Raw genomic sequence first — 18,354 nt, 5'->3', positions numbered from 1 at the left:
GCTCCGGAGAGTTCTGACCTGTGTGCATCAAAGGATCTGGAGAGTTCCTGTGGAAGGTTGTCTGTGTGGGCCTGACACACATTATCGCTTCTTGTAATGAAGAAAGATTGTGTCAGACGAACACGCTACTCTCATCTCATGACAGATAGAGAGCCACAGGATAATAGAGAGAGTGTGTAGACAGCGGTGCCTGACAACATTGCAGCGGTGAGAGTGAGAGGAGGTGAAATCGATGGGGTGGATGGCACAGGTGAAGGAGAATATCGATTTTGTGAAGATTTCTGAGATTCGCTGATTTTTGGAAAAAAAAAATTTGAGTCCAGCACACAGACTGGCAAACAACTTTATAAATGCCAAGGAAAAGTTTTTAAAACATCATTCTAAAGTTATAAAGGCTACTGTATTTTTTTGTATTTTTTTTTTTTGTATAAAAACAACAAATGTAATTCATTCCTGTGATGCAAAGCTGAACTTTCAGCATCATTACTCCAGTCTTGATCCTTCAGAAATCATTCTAATTTGCTGACCATAAATATTCCTTATTGAAAACTGTTGTGCTTCTTCATATTTTTGTGAAAACCGTGATACATTTTTGATGAATAGGAAGCTCCAAAGACATCATTTATTTGCAGTAGAAATCATTTCTAACATTATAAATGTCTTTAATGTCACTTTGATCAATTTAATGCATCCTTGCTTTTTTATTTTTGATAAAATCTTACTGACTCCAAACTTTTAAGAGGTAGTGTATACATTTGCATATTTTATTGTGGTATTATGTTATGTTCAAATATTTTTGTCCATCTGTCCATCCAGTCATCAGTCATCATTAAATATTGAAACTGTTGTCTCATGCAGAAGCTCTGAGCAGTTCATTGAGAGCCACGCTTACTTTTCTATAAGTAAGAGTGACAAGACTAAAACTGAGTCTCACCGTCCATCCCTGTGGGACTGTGATATGTTAAATGATGAGCCTTAGGACAAAAACGCCCGCCATTTAAATCCAACACTTCCTCCAAATGAAGATTTACACACAGGCGACTTCTCCCATCAGCTCTCGGCATCACTCTATCTCTTTCTCCACCCACAGGCCACCCTGGAAAAGCTGTGAGCTAGAGATAGAGCTTCTTGCCTAAATCCCCTTGATTTTTTTTTTTACCCCCCTTAAAGCGCTCGCTGGTCGCCTGCATCTCCATCTCACATCTGCTTTATCTGAGCCATCAAATCTGTGGCTACAACATAATCACCATCGCACAGCGGTCTGACCGCTGCCCACGGCCAAATCAGACACCCCGTCAGTCAGTCTGAAGACTATCATGCGGCTGTTCTTCACACCGACCTTTGTGTTAGAGGACGTTTTGTATCACTGCACTTGGTTTTCAAAGCTCTCCACAGAGTTTTCACGTGCATGTGTTTTTTTGGACCTCATATATATATATATATATGCGCAGGGAGTTCTTGCCCAGAACAGAACCATACCGCCAATCCTAACTACTGTATGCTAATTGTCAATCGTATGTGACGATAGTGGTCCTGACAGAAATCTTCTATTCCAATTTCAATACCACAGCTAAACCTACTAGCTTAAGTAATATGAATTTAATACCCTACATTTTTAAAACAAGTAAACCGTCAATAATAAAATAAGAGCAAACAATCAAATTGATCAAATCATGATTACTCAACACGATGGGCATTTTGACATAATTCCGTGTGTATTTGACCATTCAAGCACAATAAAAGACATGGCTTTCTGTGCACGCGCTTAACGCTGTGTGTCAGTCAGCGTGTGCACAGCATACAGTTCTTGTTCTCTGCTTATTGTGCTTAATAACCCTTTTTAACATCGAGCACGTCCCAAATTCGCAATCACCTTCTGAGAGAGGCAGCTTTCTTTGCGCGCAATTTGGCAATGTGCCGTACAGAGTTCCTTACTGGCAGCGCAAGGCAAGTTTATTTTATATAGCACATTTCATACACAATGGTAATTCAAAGTGCTTTACATAGAATAAGTTAAAATAATCAAAAGAAATAAGAATAATTAAAACAGTTTAGAATAAAACAGAAACAGAAAATAGAAAAACAGAACAAAAAACTGTATAAAATACAGTACAAACAGTCGGACGAACAGTGTGCACAGTGCTCATTCTTTAAATGCACAGCTAAACAGAAGTGTTTTGAGATTTGTTTTTAATGTGACGACCTTAGAAGCACATCTGATCTCTTCTGGAAGCTGGTTCCAGCTGCGGCTGGCATGATAACTAAAAGCCGACTCACCTTGCTTAGAGTGAACCCTTGGTATTTCTAGCTGATGTGACCCTAATGATCTGAGTGATCTGTTGGGTTAATATTCAGTGAGCATATCTGCAATGTATTGAGCTCCTAGGCCATTGAATGATTTATATACCAGTAATAATACTTTAAAATCGGGGAGCCAGTGTAAAGACCTGAGGACTGGTGTGATATGTTCATATGTTCTTATGGTCTTTTTGGGAAGGCCAGTGAGGAGTCCATTACAATAATCCACCCTGCTGTTGATGAAAGCATGCACAAGTCTTGACTGGAAACAAAGCATCTAATTATTGCAATATTTTTCAGGTGATAGTATGCTGATTTAGTTATTGCTATGACATGACTACTGAAACTAAGGTCTGACTCTAGAGACACACCAAGATTCCTGACTTGATTTTTAGTTGTTTGACCCCTAGAGTGAAGGTATGCTTTCACCTTGAGAACTTCATCTTTTTTTCCAAACGCAATGACTTCAGTTTTGTCTTTGTTTAACTGAAGAAAGTTTTGGCACATCCAATTGTTTACTTCATCAATGCATTGGCACAGGGAGTCAGTGGGGCTGTGATCGTTAGGCGATAGGGCTCAGTAGATCTGTGTATCGTCTGCATAGCTGTGGTAAGCGATTTGGTTCTTTCTCTTATAACTCTTATAACTTATAACTCTTTTTAACATCAAGCATGCCTCACTCTTAGGTGCACAAAGTTCTGGCCAGTTGGTAATACCTAGAATATCTAAATCGACTGCTGGCGGTAGATCCTTTTCCTATTTAGCACCAAAACTTTGGAACAATCTTCCTAACATTGTCCGGGAAGCAGACACAGTCTGTCAGTTCAAAGCTAGACTAAAAACACATCTCTTTGACCTAGCATTCACATAACACTCTATAGCCTTCTATAATTCAATATTAGGCTGCTTAGATTAGGTCAGCCGGAACTGGGAACACTTCCCTTAAATCCTGATGTACTCGTTACATCATAAGAAGAATGGCATCTACGCTAATTTTAGTGTCTTTGTTTATCCCGAGGTTTTCCCGCAGCCTGCCGGATCCAGGCCGTTTCCAGATCTGACGAAGGACTTTCGCCTGGACCCGATGACAATGCAGTGCTGAAGTGCCAACTAGCCTCTCCCTATGGAGGATCCCTATACCACTCTACAGATAAAGCGTTGTGGAATTTTTCGGTTCGCGTACCTACCCAAAGTGATAAGATAAAATAAAAATTCTGCATCAAAATTTATAGACAAGACAAGTAGTTTGTTTAGGCATGGTTTGTAAGGAATTACAAACCTGCGCACATATATTCAAACGCACATAACTATAGAATCAATTCTTAATGCGCATGTGAACGCCATCAGCGTCTATCACAGGTTCACGTTTAAAGTCTGTTAGAGAGAACGGTGTCGTCTTAGCGGCCCCTAATTTAATAACAAATGATCATTTAGACGGAAGTGAATCAATCAAAACTAACTTTAGCTGGAAAAAACATTTTTCAAGAACCACTATAAAATTAAACCAATCTCTGTTACCTTAAATTATATGTTTATCTCTGTAAAGCTGCTTTGAAACAATCTACATTGTTAAAAGCGCTATATAAATGAGGATGATTTGACTTGACTTGACTCATTCATGCATTTCATCACTCTGAAGTGTCAATAGTGCTATATATTTACAGATATATTTATATATTTACTAACGATAGACATTTTATACCATGGTAATGATATATATCATCAGACCGTCCAGTGAATTTAGAATAGCTTAGGGGGATTGTTTTTTAAACCCAATCAGCCGTCTAAATTCTCAGAAAAGCAAATGGAAAATAATTACCACAGCTGCTGTTTATAACATTTTAAGCATTAGACAGTGCTTTTGAATATATAACTATCAAAAAGTCATTTGCAAAATAGACATGGTAAAAAAAAAAAAAGTTTCCAGGACTGTTTAAAAAAAAAAAAGTTGAAATCTGTGGGAAATATCTGGGACATAAATCCTGGAGTGTGAGCTTAAATTATGAGTTTATATGGAATTTGTAATGTCAGTTTGTGTATGAGTACACACTACTGTAGCTGTGTTGAGATAAAGAAAGAGGTCTGTGGGTTTGTTGGAGGTTTATGTTGCTTAACGGCAGCCTGATCCTTTTTACAGCTCTCTGATGGAAAGCCCCTTTCTGTAGGAGCCAGTGACCAACCACTAAATTTATCCTGCTCGCATACAGAGATTGAATCCAAAACCCAGCCGGATAACCCATGGATCAGCCCGTGCCTGAAATATGGTACACAAACTGAGAGTGAAAGAGAGGGAATTTATAGTGTGTCTCCTAATAGCAGTTGTAAGTCAAGTGTTTTCGGATGATTGCAGCTCAGAACTAGAAGAGCTTGACAAAATCTTGTCTGAATTCTGAAGGTTGTTTAGGGCTTACATAGTTTTGGCAGTTTCAGGAGAGGTTGCTAGGGTGTTTTCAGTTGTTGCTAGGATGTTCTGATGTCGTTCTGGGGTTGGCCAACTATGATCGCAATTTCCATTGAACTCTATTGGTAACGACAGAACTTGCGACCATAGTTGGCTTTGGGAAACGCACCCCTGATTTGTTGCTAGTAGAGGTGCACGATTAATTGTTAAAATCACAATTCACACTGAAATCTAAAGTAGCAATCGAATTAGTGCTTCAAATAACAATTGTATCCTTACATCATTACACCAGTAGGTGGCGACAAGTGACTTTTAATTTTTTTTTCATTGAATCATTCATTCAATAGATTATTTCAAATACGCTGATTCATCCAGTAATGAAACAAGTGAAATTAAGTATTTATGAGCAAGTCATTGAATCATTCATTCAAACTGAGTTTTTTTTTTTAATAGTTCAGATTAGCCTAAACATTTAGACAGTTTAACGTTATTTTGTTTAGTAGTCAGCTCAGAATCGTGAGAGAATTGTGATCTCTGTTTGAAACAAACAATTAAAAAAGAGTAAAAAATCGTGATTCTCAGTATATCCAGAATCGTACAGCTCTACAGTCTATTAGCTTTGGATCTAATAGAGACCAATCTGTGCAAGTCTGTTCATGGCTGAGAATGATTTGTGAGAAGAGCACATGTGCATGCATTAAAAAGTGCATGCATTACAGGAATAGAGGCACACAAAGTCAGGAAGGGATGATAATTTGATCCGGGGAGAGATTATTACTGAAAAGAGCTGATTTGAATTTTGCTGTGTTCCTCCTTAACGTCAAAGCGGGACTTCTTATGCGTGATAATTCAGCAAACAATGCTCAGCAGAGTGCAAGTGTTTCTGCGAGTTCACTGTGCTGGTGATTAGAAGAGCTTCAATCCCTCTGAGGATCTTATGGAGAGGCACATTTGATTTGTAAATAGTTTTGATAAGACAAAAGTGTGATATTTTTCCATGTTTTTTTTTTTTTTAGAAGGCCCGGAAAAGCAGCAGAGGCTCAGTGAAATGGCTCCTCAGCTTTTTAGCTTTTTCCCAAAGATGAAAGGCAGACAATTTCCATTAGCGATGTGGCTTCCTGTGGTTACCACAGCAACATTGCTGCATCCGTTGTGATGTTTCCAGATAAAACTCTCAAAATTTAGTGCTATTATTGTGCATTAAAGCTGGTACAATTACGGTGATTCACACAGGCACATTTTGTCCTGATAACCTCTCATTGCTCTCTTCTATATATGGTATTTTCCATCACAGAATCCATGTATGAAACATCAGAAAAGACGAAAAGAAGCCATGGTTTATTATTTTGTGGTATAGGAGGTGAATAAATGATCTATTGTGCCATGAAATTAAGTTCTGAAGTGCTTTAACTGATGAGAGTCAGGCCTCTCTTACACATGCTTGCTTTTTTCTCCTGACTCACAGGAAGTGAGACGTTCTTGTGTGTGTGTGTGTGTGTGTGTGTGTGTGTGTGTGTGTGTGTGTGTGTGTGTGTGTAGACATTCTCCCGGATCAGACAACAAAACCAGCACCTGTAAGAAGAATGGAGGGTGAGAAACCTTCATGTACAACATAGACGCATATTTTGATTACGTCATTGGATCACAGTGTAATTTATTTTTATAATATTAATATTTACACAACTTCACAAATGGTTAGAAGCACAATATTATATTATATTACATATCATATAGGCTAGCATTAACATACAGTACATACACTATCGTTCAAAAGTTTGGGGGTCTGTTTTTATGTTGCTTTTGTAAGAAGTCTTGGGTTGCATTTATTTGATCAAAAATACAGTAAAATTGGGAAATATAATCACAATTTAAAATAACTGTTTTCTATTTAACTATATGATAAAATGTAATTTATTCATGTGATGCAAAGCTGAACTCCAGACTTCAGTGTCACATGATCCTTCAGAAATCATTACAATATGCTGATTTGCTGCTCAAGAAACATTTCTGGTTAATATATGTTTTTCAGTATTCTTTAATGAAAAAAAAACAGCATTTATTTGAAAAATAAATCTTTTCTAACAATGCAAAAGTCTTAACTGTCACTTTGCTGATTACATTATTTTTCAAATACTATTACTTTGTAATTACTATGTAATTACTATATAATTGCTGTGCTTGTATCGGTTCTTCATTAGTCAGCTTTCGTAGGATCAGTCACACTTCAGATAGACCGAAATATGTTGCTCCGATGGATTGCAAAGGCAAATAATCTCCCATCCCTGAACTTTGTCTCCAACAATACAATTGTAGCAAAAATCATAGAAATAGTTACTGTCATATTGTCAAAAATGAAACTGTCATATTTTACTCCACTTCATGTCATTCTGCCCTGTGTAATTCACCGATTATCTTTCCCTTAGTTATTTTATTATTATCTTTTTTTTATTAAACTTAACCACAAATGCATTTTCAGAGAAGTGAAGAATGTCAGTAAAAAAACTGCTTCAATTCTGGTCTATTTTATGACATAAGACTCAGAATATAGTTCTTGAGTCATATATGGATTACATTTAAGCTAATTTTATGGTGCTTTTGATAATAAATCCCTACCAACTTTTATTGTATGGAAAATAAAAGCCAGGACGAAAGAAAATGCAGATTTCAGAGTGAAACATGAGTGATTAAGTGAGTAATAAAATCTTTTTTGAGTGAATTATTCCCTAAAGGTAGAATGACTGCTGCAGTGCTTTAAATGACTAAAACACCATTAATTCAGCTCTCTTATTAGATGCAGATTTAGAGTGTGATCTGTAAAGGTTATGAAGCCATATCTTTTTTCTTTTCTGTTCGTGACATTCGATGTGTCTTTTTGTATGTTCTTTTGTTGTGCTTGTTTACATTCATTTTATAGCTAATCAGGGGAAATCAGCATCTGCCGTTCAGACTTTGACTTCCACAGAAATGTGTCAGGAAAGCTCAAAGTAATTCTTGCCACGGAAGTCTTTGATGAAATATGAATGGCAACAGATTCTTGTATTGATGTTTCCTAATGAATATTCATGAGTGCATACTCCCATTGTACAGCTTTTTATTTTTGTCAGAAACAGGGCTGAATATTTCATTCAGAAGAGGATTATAATAAAATATTTCCTTTATTTGTTTACTTATACAATATACAATACTTCGTTTTGTTTGTTTTGTAGGAATAGCAGGCATGTGTGCAATGCATTGACATATTTGTTTAAATACGCCACATTGTACATGCACCAGCACATTTAATCACTCAAACACACACCACACACACACACAAACATATGTATCTGCACTTCATTGCTGACGCTGATGCAACACTCATGGGCTAAAACTAAAAACAAACAGCTCTTTCTCACTCTAAGCGTCTCCTTCACATAGTCCCTCTGGATGTTTTTCTTTTAAATTCATAAAGATTGTAAAATTAAGTGTTTCATCATTTCCATAAAATTATAGTTTACTAAATTATGCAAATTATTGAATCTACTGCTTTATTTCTATACTATTCTACAAAAATGCTCCTACCTTGACCAAAATAAATTTTGAAAGGCTCAGAGACTTTTACATGAAGTGAAAATATACTTAGATGCCACCAATATGTAGCCTACTGTTATTTGCCTAGCACATTTTAAAACCCGGTTTACATAAATGACATAGAATGATATAAATAAAATACGTTATAAATTAACCTGCATTTGCTTGGCGAAGTATCATCATGTATTGTTAGTTTGTCATAGGGCTGACAGATGACGGAGTATAACTCTGCGTCTCAGACAGAAACAGCATTGTGATGGAGATTTTATGAGAAATAAGATGGAGGGGTTTGGCTTGACGCCTAGATGGAGAGCACAGGACGACCTGACTTAGACTTCTTTTAGAAAGCCTGCGCTGGCTTTCACCCTGTCTGGTTTTATGTTGCAATCATGTCTGCTACACAGCCTCTTGACAAATAAAGGAAACACTATTCATTTAATATGAAAATTAATTCACTGTAACAAGAAAAATATGTTCTCTTCATTTTGAGTTATGATTGGCATTCAGTTAGTTTTGTCATGAGTGTTTTGCATGGTAATGGATACGACAATGTTAATATGTTTGGTCTAGGGCCGCACAATGAATCACAATGAAACCGCACGTGATTTGGCAAAGGCTGCGATTATTTTATGCACAGTTTGACAGTGCAGCGGCTGATCGGTAGTAAATGCTGCTCTCTCTGAACACCAGAGGGTGCTCTCACACACACACATGCACGCATGCACGCACGCATGCACGCACGCACACACACACACACACACACACACACACGCACACGCCAAATATGCCCCGACGCAGTAGTAGTAGATAACACCCATCATTCCAGGAAATCCCTATCGGACATCATCTCACAGAAGGATGCTCAACTGTCGTTATGAAGTAAATTTGGAGTAAAAGCATGCTATTAAATGTTGTCTTTTGTTGGACAAGAGGTTCATAAATGCTTCTCATGTTTGGAAAGATGTTTGACATGTGTTGCTTTTTCAAATGCACGTTATAAGTGACTCAAATCACATTGCTTTCAGATGGAGCAGCGTTTACAGAGCCGTACATTAATGACAAGCTGCGTATAAAAAACAATCGCAGCCTTTGCGATTTCATCGCAATATGCCAAATCGGTTTAAGTGCGATTACATGGAAATTGCGATTAATCGCTCAGCCCTAGTTTGGTCTTGTAAGTAAGTACGGTACTTGCTACTGCCAATACATAAACGACAGGCCAGCAGATCTATACAGGTGGAGCTGGGGAAGGTGGAGGGTTTCTGAAAGTGTGCAGGATTGCTACAGCAAATACTGACCAAGTATTTGAAGGTTGAGCAGCGAGCTCATTGGCTACTGATACAGCAGGAACCAATCAGCTGTGCCCTATAGAGAATGATGGGATTACAATCAAATTGAGTTAAGGACCTATCAGCCTGTGCCATATAGAGTTTCATGACAGAACTTTGTATTTAAGAACTGCTTTGACTGATTCAGTGAGTGAGTGAATCATTAGACCAGCAACTTTTGAGTTCAGGAATGATTCATTAAAAATAACCATCTTGTAAGAGTCTCTTGTTGTGAATCAGAGCTGCATGAAAGAAAGATGCATTTCTATTTATTGTTTTTTGTATTCGTTTGTAGCACCCAATCGTGCTTTCTTGTCACTTTCCTTTCACATTGCAAACTCAACACTCAGCTAAAACTTTTATTTTTCACTTTGTAGATTTAGATCTGGCTTGGCTCTGATGCTGTGGTTTCTGCTGGTAAAGAAAGTTTTTAGGGGAAATCTAAAATGCTTAATATGAAAAACGCTTCAAGGAAATCAGATTTCTTACTTGTAATGCACATTATCTACCAAAAAAGCCATAATCCAAGGAAAAGACAATGTTTTTTAAGTTTTCTACCCCATAGAAGCCCAAGGAAACAGCCTACCATTGCTTATTGTACCGAAGCAACAACACAGAAACACAAAATCTTTTAAAACTTACAGGTTGTAAAGTCTGTCTACAGGCTATATAGTATAAAGGTATAATCGAATAGACTTTTCTTTATAGCCTATTACGTTTCTGTGGGAAAACAAGTTTAATGTAAAACTTTGAGCTTTACATTTAGATTATAGGCCGGTGGGCTCATCCGTTTGTCTTTAGATAATGTTTATGATAAATAAAATTGGTCTTGCCTGCCAAAGTATTATAAATGTTAGGCTGTGTTTATATAATTGATTTGAATAGGTTAGAATCATAAGGTACATCTTTGTGCTTTGTGTTTTGATTATGGCATTGTTCTTGCATGCAGATGGTGTTTATTTTCGTTAAGGTTTGAGAAAAATTCTGCGGTCATTGCTTTGGTACATTAATCAAACATTTTTGTTTTATAATTGGCTTTTCAGATGAAGAAAACGCTCTGCAGTGTTGTCTTGTTTGGTGTGGTTGTTTTGGCTCGATTTAGATGGTGTTTAAGATGAGAAGTATAAGAAATTTGGTTTTTGGACTACATTGAGTCATGAGTCATGTGAAACTATTTAATAGTGCAGTGTTTAACTGTGGAAAAATGCAGAGGTTTAAGAACCGGTTAGCAAAATGAAATGTTATGAAAATCATTTGTTTCTTATAAAATAGAACCGGTTCTGACTAAGAATCAGTTCTCAATTCCCATAGCCCCAATGGTGATAAAGTACGATCTCTTAATAGCCAATTGCATCTGGGAAAATGGCCAAGCCTGGACACTGAAGTGCTGTAAAGAGTGATGTGAAAGGCCTAGCTGGAGGCATCAGAGGAATTAAAGCATATGGTCGAAGCACCTCGTTTGTTAAGTGTCACGTATTGGCAATCTTTGGCTTGTGGAAAGGTTGACTGATTTCAAAGTCAGGTTTAGACCTGGGCTTGACCTAAAACTCTCATCACATTCCTGACTTTTACCCTCCAAAATCACATTGAACTATTGAAAGCTCTTTAAAATTGTTTTAGTGATCTCATAGTCCTGAAGGCTGCAGTAAAATAATTAAAATGACTCAAAAATGGTATTTTATTCTTTTAGTCACAAGGATCCAAAAGTGCTGCCATTTCCCTTTTTGAGGATTTGAGTTATGATGCAAAAAAAAATTTAGATTTAAAAGAAAAATGTATTGCTCAAAATACTCTAACTCTCAGATATTTATCCTAAAATTGCATAGGATAAATAAAAATAGACACAAGTGAGACAGTTGTTGTCATAGTGTTTGTGTAGAGATTTAAAACTAATGTGGATTCCAGGAGATATTTTGATAATGTAATAATTTGATGAGATATTTGAATTCATAATGAAATCTCAAACATTTGATTGTAGATTTCAGAATCTTGGCAAAGTTGAGCACAGTTTGAGACATTGAGGAGCTATGAAAGTTCATATTGAGATCTCTGACTTTTGTCTTGGCTGATCTGAGCACAGTTTGTGTTATTGTAGAGATATTTTTGAAAATCTAGAAGACACATTGGACATTACTTAAAACAATGGGAGAAACAAGCTCTCACTTGATTTGACCACTGCTGTTTACGAGCGGCAGTCGAAAGATGATGGAAATCTACTAAGATGTTGGCTAGGATTAGGTGCATTAATGATCAAATGTCATTTCACTCAAAATTAATTTGTTGCAAATCAACTGAAAAAGACCTTGGGTTGTTATCTAACTGCTATTAGCAGAGGAACCATGACAAAGTCATTAGTGGTGAAATATGTGCGTGCAGTGTCTCTCAGTTTCAAGTTATGAATTAACAATAGATGCAACCTGTTTGATTGTATGATAAACAACAGTACAATCATTACCATAATATTGAGGAAAAAACATTAAGGGTAATTTGGATTCCAGGAGAACATTAACTTTGAATACAAAGCAGCAAACATTTATTCATGTATATTAAACAGACAAATGCGATGTTATTAGCCCAGATCCAATTATGGAGCGAGCCGTCATTAAAGCCATTACAAACATGGAGAAATGCTGCCACATGCACTTTCCCTGGGAAAAGGCTTCTCGTCGTCTATTTGTTCTCATAACGCACATTTCAAAATGTTTGTGTGGATTTTAAATGACTTTTGTGGCATGGGTTATAGACACATTCAGAAAAAGACATGGGTTTTATGACACACCATTCAGAGCTGCCGCCCGCTGTGAATTTGACACCCGTTGTGAATTGTGTTTTATATTACTGAGACATTTTGTTAGCACGAACACCTGGTAATGATGTTTCGCCATGTGTGCAAATGGCTGTATATCTCTTCTCGACAGCGACACTACACCTCATTACAGGTGTTATATCATGACACTGGTATTGTCATTGTGACCATCCCAATGCCTTACCAAAATATTATGGGCTGTTGTGAAGATGTTTTCAATTCATACACCCAAAAGTGTCATGCCCATTCAAAACAGATTTTGAATGACAATGCAGCTTCCAGGAAAAACTATATTTTTTACACAATTAATGGGATTTTTAAGCGTGAAAAATGCAACAAAATTCTGATTATAACTTTGTTGAAATTTTCACGCTTAAAAAACCCATTAATAGCCTTTAAAACCCATTAAATTATAAGAAATATTATTTTATTTTTTATTTGGTTATGCCCGGTTGCCATTTGGAAAGGAGACTTCAGAATGCATGAGCCTAGAGGATAAAAATGTGTTTCTGCTCAGAAAGAAACAAAATGAAAAACATTATAATCCTTGAGTGTAACCTACCTATAATCCCATCATATAATATTTTTAGGAGAAGCTGTGTATTTCATACATATAGTATCTAGCAGCTTTAAAATAACACAAATGGCCTTAGGCCCTGTTTACACCTGGTGATAAGATGTGTTTGGTCGATCAGATCACATGTAGACGAGTGAGACACTTTCCTGTTTATACCTGGTGTTTAAATCCGTCTCTTTTGTCCACTTTCAAACACTTCTTGGGAAGGGTCTATGTGTGGGTAAATGTATGTTTTTTTTCAGATCTTTCAATCGAATAGACAAAATAAGCTTGCTTATAATTTATATATGAACGCGAAAGGAGACACGGAAAAAATAGTAGTAGTAGTTTAGTTTTTGCTCTGACAGCCACAAGACCAGCCGGACGCTGTGATAAGTGTGTGTAAGAAATCAGGAATGGTTAGAGGACATTGTGCTTGGTACGTGTTTCGTCTTCAAACCATACTTGGGTCTCCAGCCGACAAAGTTTAAATCCCGTCTGGCTAGCGCGCTTCCCATAATGTTTATGCATTAGGTCAGTAGACAGAGAGTTAGACGGTCTTTTGCGGCTGTTTGAACACATTCGACTACATGCGTGTTTACACTATGAAAGCAATGCGTTTCGACTCTGGAAGTGGTCGAAAGTGGGCAAGCTCAAAATGTTTTAGAACCCTTTTACAACTGTATTTAGTGTCGTCCACTTGTGATACGATATATATTAATACCAGGTGTAAACAGGGCCTTACATAAGATACAGTACATTGAAATTTCTTGCATCCCCATGGTTAGACACCACTGTAATAGAGTATTACACCTACACAGTGAACTACCTAAGTTGGCCAGGACTGCGACTAGTGTCTCCTCAAAAAATAGACGCATGACGCCCCTGCAGACTCACGTTTGTCATGTCTGCCCCTCTTCTGAGTCCGAGGTGCCACTTCATTCTTTCAGCAAGTATTTAGAATGACTGTTACAGACAACACGGTGCTTAAAATAAGACGAGATATTATGTTAGTGACACCTTGCGAGGTCCATCAATCACTCTGTCTCAGACGCAGCATGTTTGCATATATGTATCAAAATGCTGTGAGGGTGAATTACGCACTAGACACGACAGAAGTGATAGCAAAGTGTCCTGTGTTCATTCGCTGTGATGGGTTCAAGTGCTTTGACTCCTTGCAGAGGACACACTCTGAATGTAGTGCATGTGTGGATATCGTTGTCTACTTTGCTGACTGCAAGGTTTTAAAGAACAGTAAAAGTATTATGTGCTGGCTTTTTGCTTTCACATCTCTCTCTGTCAATTTCTTAGGGTTAATGATTTAAGAATGAACTGGAAATGTATTTTAACAGCATGATTTTCAGTACTTCAGATTTTCAAAATGCTTATAAAGAGGTAAAATCGATTGCATATTATTTTAATGTTAGCTACAGTGAATTGTGATATTGCAAAGCATCTCTTTCAGTCATTTTTCTTTGAAGAAATAGTTAAATTGCACAGTAGCGTGATTGAAACCTGCAGAGACTGTAAATCAGAATCAAATCAAGTGCTTCTCACTGTCGCTGAAAAGAGAGACACCTCATTTGAAAGCGATTACAGTGAATCACATTTGTGTAAGTGAACAGAACTGTTCCTAACGTTTCTACACATGGAGCCTTTTTAAAGACTGTGATTTCCACACGTTTAACATTGTACTGTACATCTAGCAACGTTTTTTGTACATGTAGTAACGTGTAACTGCGTCACCTTAAAATAAAGTGTTACCAGTTTTTTGTCACGGAATGGTGAAACGGTGAAGCGAGGATTCATGTGTAGAAATAAGGATATTTATTAAGTAATAAAAAACTAAACAAAACCACAAACAAAAACTCCCCGTGGGGGAAAGCAAGACAGAGATCTGTTAGGAACAGGAAACACTAGGAATATAGACAACAAACACAGGGAGACTAAATAGGGAAGCAAACAAAAGAGGGTAACGAGGAAGGCAGGTGGGGTAAATTAATCAATAATCAGATAACTAGATGGGAGGGGCTAGACAATTGACAAGAGAGCACATGGCACAAGGAAATACATGACAAGTCATGTGCTCAACAACAAACCAGACTATACACAAACACATGACAAACCGGGAGCTCTGTCACCAAACCAAGAAATAAACCAGACAGAAGTTATAGAGCCCTGCAGTTTTTTATATTTACTTTTTTTTTTTAAATTGTGTACATTTATAACACTATACCTTGTGTTACTGTGTATTACCTTAGCATTAACAGGCTGTGTGTGTGGGTTTCTACTCTCTTCTAACCAATGTAATCAAGCTCTTAAAATTAATATAGTCATTGGTAGGCTATCATTGAATTTTTCTTTTGTAATTAGAGCTAATGGGAACGCAAAAATAATATCTTTCTGTTCGACACTATAGAAGTTTACTCTTCTTCGACTTGACATTACTGATGAAAAGTTTCGGGCAATTCCAGTTTAGTCATCAGAGGATTAGTACTTTCTGTTTCTCTTCTGTTTTGTCATGTGTGCAGTGCGATGTATCAGATTCAAAAGTGCCTATCAACTGTCAGTGTCGAGGGAAAGTAAGAAAGAGTGAGAGAGCGGTGTGGTAATGCGGAGGAAGGGACTGGGAGTGTGGGAAAGGAAATGTTAAACCGATTAAAATAATTGAAAAGCCAGCAAAACATTCCCCCACAGGGGTAGATATGATTACTGATCAGTCTGCCTTGACCATAGCAGATTTCAAAAGACTTAAAACTGTTGTAAAACACTGTGTGTGTCACTTTTAACAGAGCCAATGACGCTTGACCAACGCATTCACAGATGGATTATTAGAGGAATATATGGTTCCATGGATCAATAGAGGGATAGATGGATTGATAGATACTACTAATGTTCAAAAGTTTGTCAGTAAGATTTTTAATTTAAAAAAAGGAAGTAATGCTTTTTTTTTCTGCTACACATTAAAAGTGTGACAGTAAATACAGGATATTGTTACAAAATATTTCTGTTTTAAATTTTAAGAATCCCGAAAAAAAATGTATCAAGAATTTCCACAGAAAAATTAACTGTTGTCAACATTGATAATAATAAGAAATGTTTCATAGATGGATGGATGGATGGATGGAATGGAAGGACAGACGGATGGAAGGACAGATAGCCATATATGGATGGATGGATGGATGGAAGGAAAGACAGATGGATGGATGGAAGGACAGATAGCCAGAGATTGACAGATGGACAGATTGATTGATTGATTGATTGATTGATTGATTGATTGATTGATTGATTGATTGATTGATTGATTGATTGATTGATAGATAGATAGATAGATAGATAGATAGATAGATAGATAGATAGATAGATAGATAGATAGATAGATGCATAGATGGATGGATGGAAGGACTGATAGCCAGAGATGGACAGATAGATAGATAGATAGATAGATAGATAGATAGATAGATAGATAGATAGATAGATAGATAGATAGATAGATAGAGAGATAGATAGATAGATAGATAGATAGATAGATAGATAGATAGATAGATAGATGGATGGAAGGACAGATAGCCAGAGATGGACAGATAGATAGAGAGATAGATAGATAGATAGATAGATAGATAGATAGAGAGATAGATAGAGAGATAGATAGATAGATAGATAGATAGATAGATAGATAGATAGATAGATAGATAGATAGATGGATGGAAGGACAGATAGCCAGAGATGGACAGATAGATAGATAGATAGATAGATAGATAGATAGATGGATGGAAGGACAGATAGCCAGAGATGGACAGATAGATAGATAGATAGATAGATAGATAGATAGATAGATAGATAGATAGATAGATAGATAGATAGATAGATAGATAGATAGATAGATAGATAGATAGATAGATAGATAGATAGAAGCACAATAACTGAACTTGTTTACATGAATACTTCTAGTGTTGACAACCAGCTCTCCTAACAAGTTGGCAATTCATTATCACTCCAAAATAGCATTTGTTTCCATACGGTCAAGCCTATATATACCCGCCATGTTTGAAATGGTTGAATCTTTCTGTCAATCTCCTTGAATGACGTTATTGTTGTTGTGACACTTGATCATTGGCGTTTCGTGGGGACCTTATTTAAAGCTATTGAATTCTTCACTGCTGTAACCAGTGTGCTGTGCTGTGGTTTTCCACTGTCTCTCATGGTCTGTCTGCTGTCAACCGTCATGTCTCTCCATCCTGCTGTGACTGCGCCGGGCATGACGGAGTGGCGTATGATGGTATTCTGAGGCTCTGGGATCGTCTTTCTCCTTGGACTTCTTGGTATGGCTGTAAATGTGGAGAAAGCATATCGCCAACACATTCCTGCAGACAGGTGACAGGAGGCTGAGGTGTCATTTCCCCTTGATGGTGAACCGGATAACCCAGTCACACTGCTGACAGATTATGTGTAGATTTATGAGATTTATTGTCCAGAATATGAAAATATGAAAAAATATGAAAATACAAGTTTGTTCTAAAAATTGCCACAGTATATAAAAAATAAATATTTAAGGGGGCAATATATATTTAAATATATTCATCAGATTTTATTACAATGCTCTCTGAATCTGATCGATCAGACGTGGCTATACATGCCGATGCTACATTCGCATCTCTCCTATCAATCTGCATGCTCTATATTTTTATACCAACACGAGTTAGAATTATTATTAAATTGGTACCATCTTGCAACTCAAAGCTTTTACCTCTAGTAAAATGGCCTTGGAGAATGTCAGTATTTATTTTATATTGAACATAAACCTTTTGCTCACAGAAGAACAGAAGCTCTGAAATATAGAGGACTAGGAATGTCTCCTAAAATTAAAATTAAAATTATTATCAATTATCAATGATTTCATTGAAATAAATAAAATAAATGTTGTGGGAGTGGGGGGTTGCTATCGGGGTAAACTTGTTGGTTCTCTGTGCAGATGTATTGTGTTGTATTCTGAAAAGTTACAGAGAATCAATAAAAACTGTTAATCAGATAAATAAATAAATACATTTTAAATGTAAAATTAAAATTACATTTTATAAAGCATTTGCACATTGGGTCATACCAATGTCAGAACAACCAATGTTTCAAAGGGTTTTTGGCCAAAATATTTTACATGTTGACCTCTGGTTAAGTTGACACGGAATGACCCATATGCTTTTTTACTGTGTCTTTTTGCCAAATGCTTTTCTCTATGTTTTTGCCAGTTGAGTTGAAAAAAAAGAAGACATTGGACAGTGTTATTTTATTGTTAAATTTAACTAATTTGTATATAACTTGTGGGGTAGCTTGTTACTGGAAAAGTTGTACAACTGTCACACTTCTGAAAATCATACTGAAGTTAGTTCCATCGCTAATTTTA

The sequence above is a fragment of the Siphateles boraxobius genome, unplaced genomic scaffold (genome assembly GCF_051911475.1).
Source record: "Siphateles boraxobius isolate OS27281-9 unplaced genomic scaffold, OSU_SipBor_1 7, whole genome shotgun sequence".
Lineage (NCBI taxonomy): Eukaryota > Metazoa > Chordata > Actinopteri > Cypriniformes > Leuciscidae > Siphateles > Siphateles boraxobius.
The sequence above is the reverse complement of the archived record's forward strand: the minus strand, read 5'-3'. Positions refer to the sequence as shown.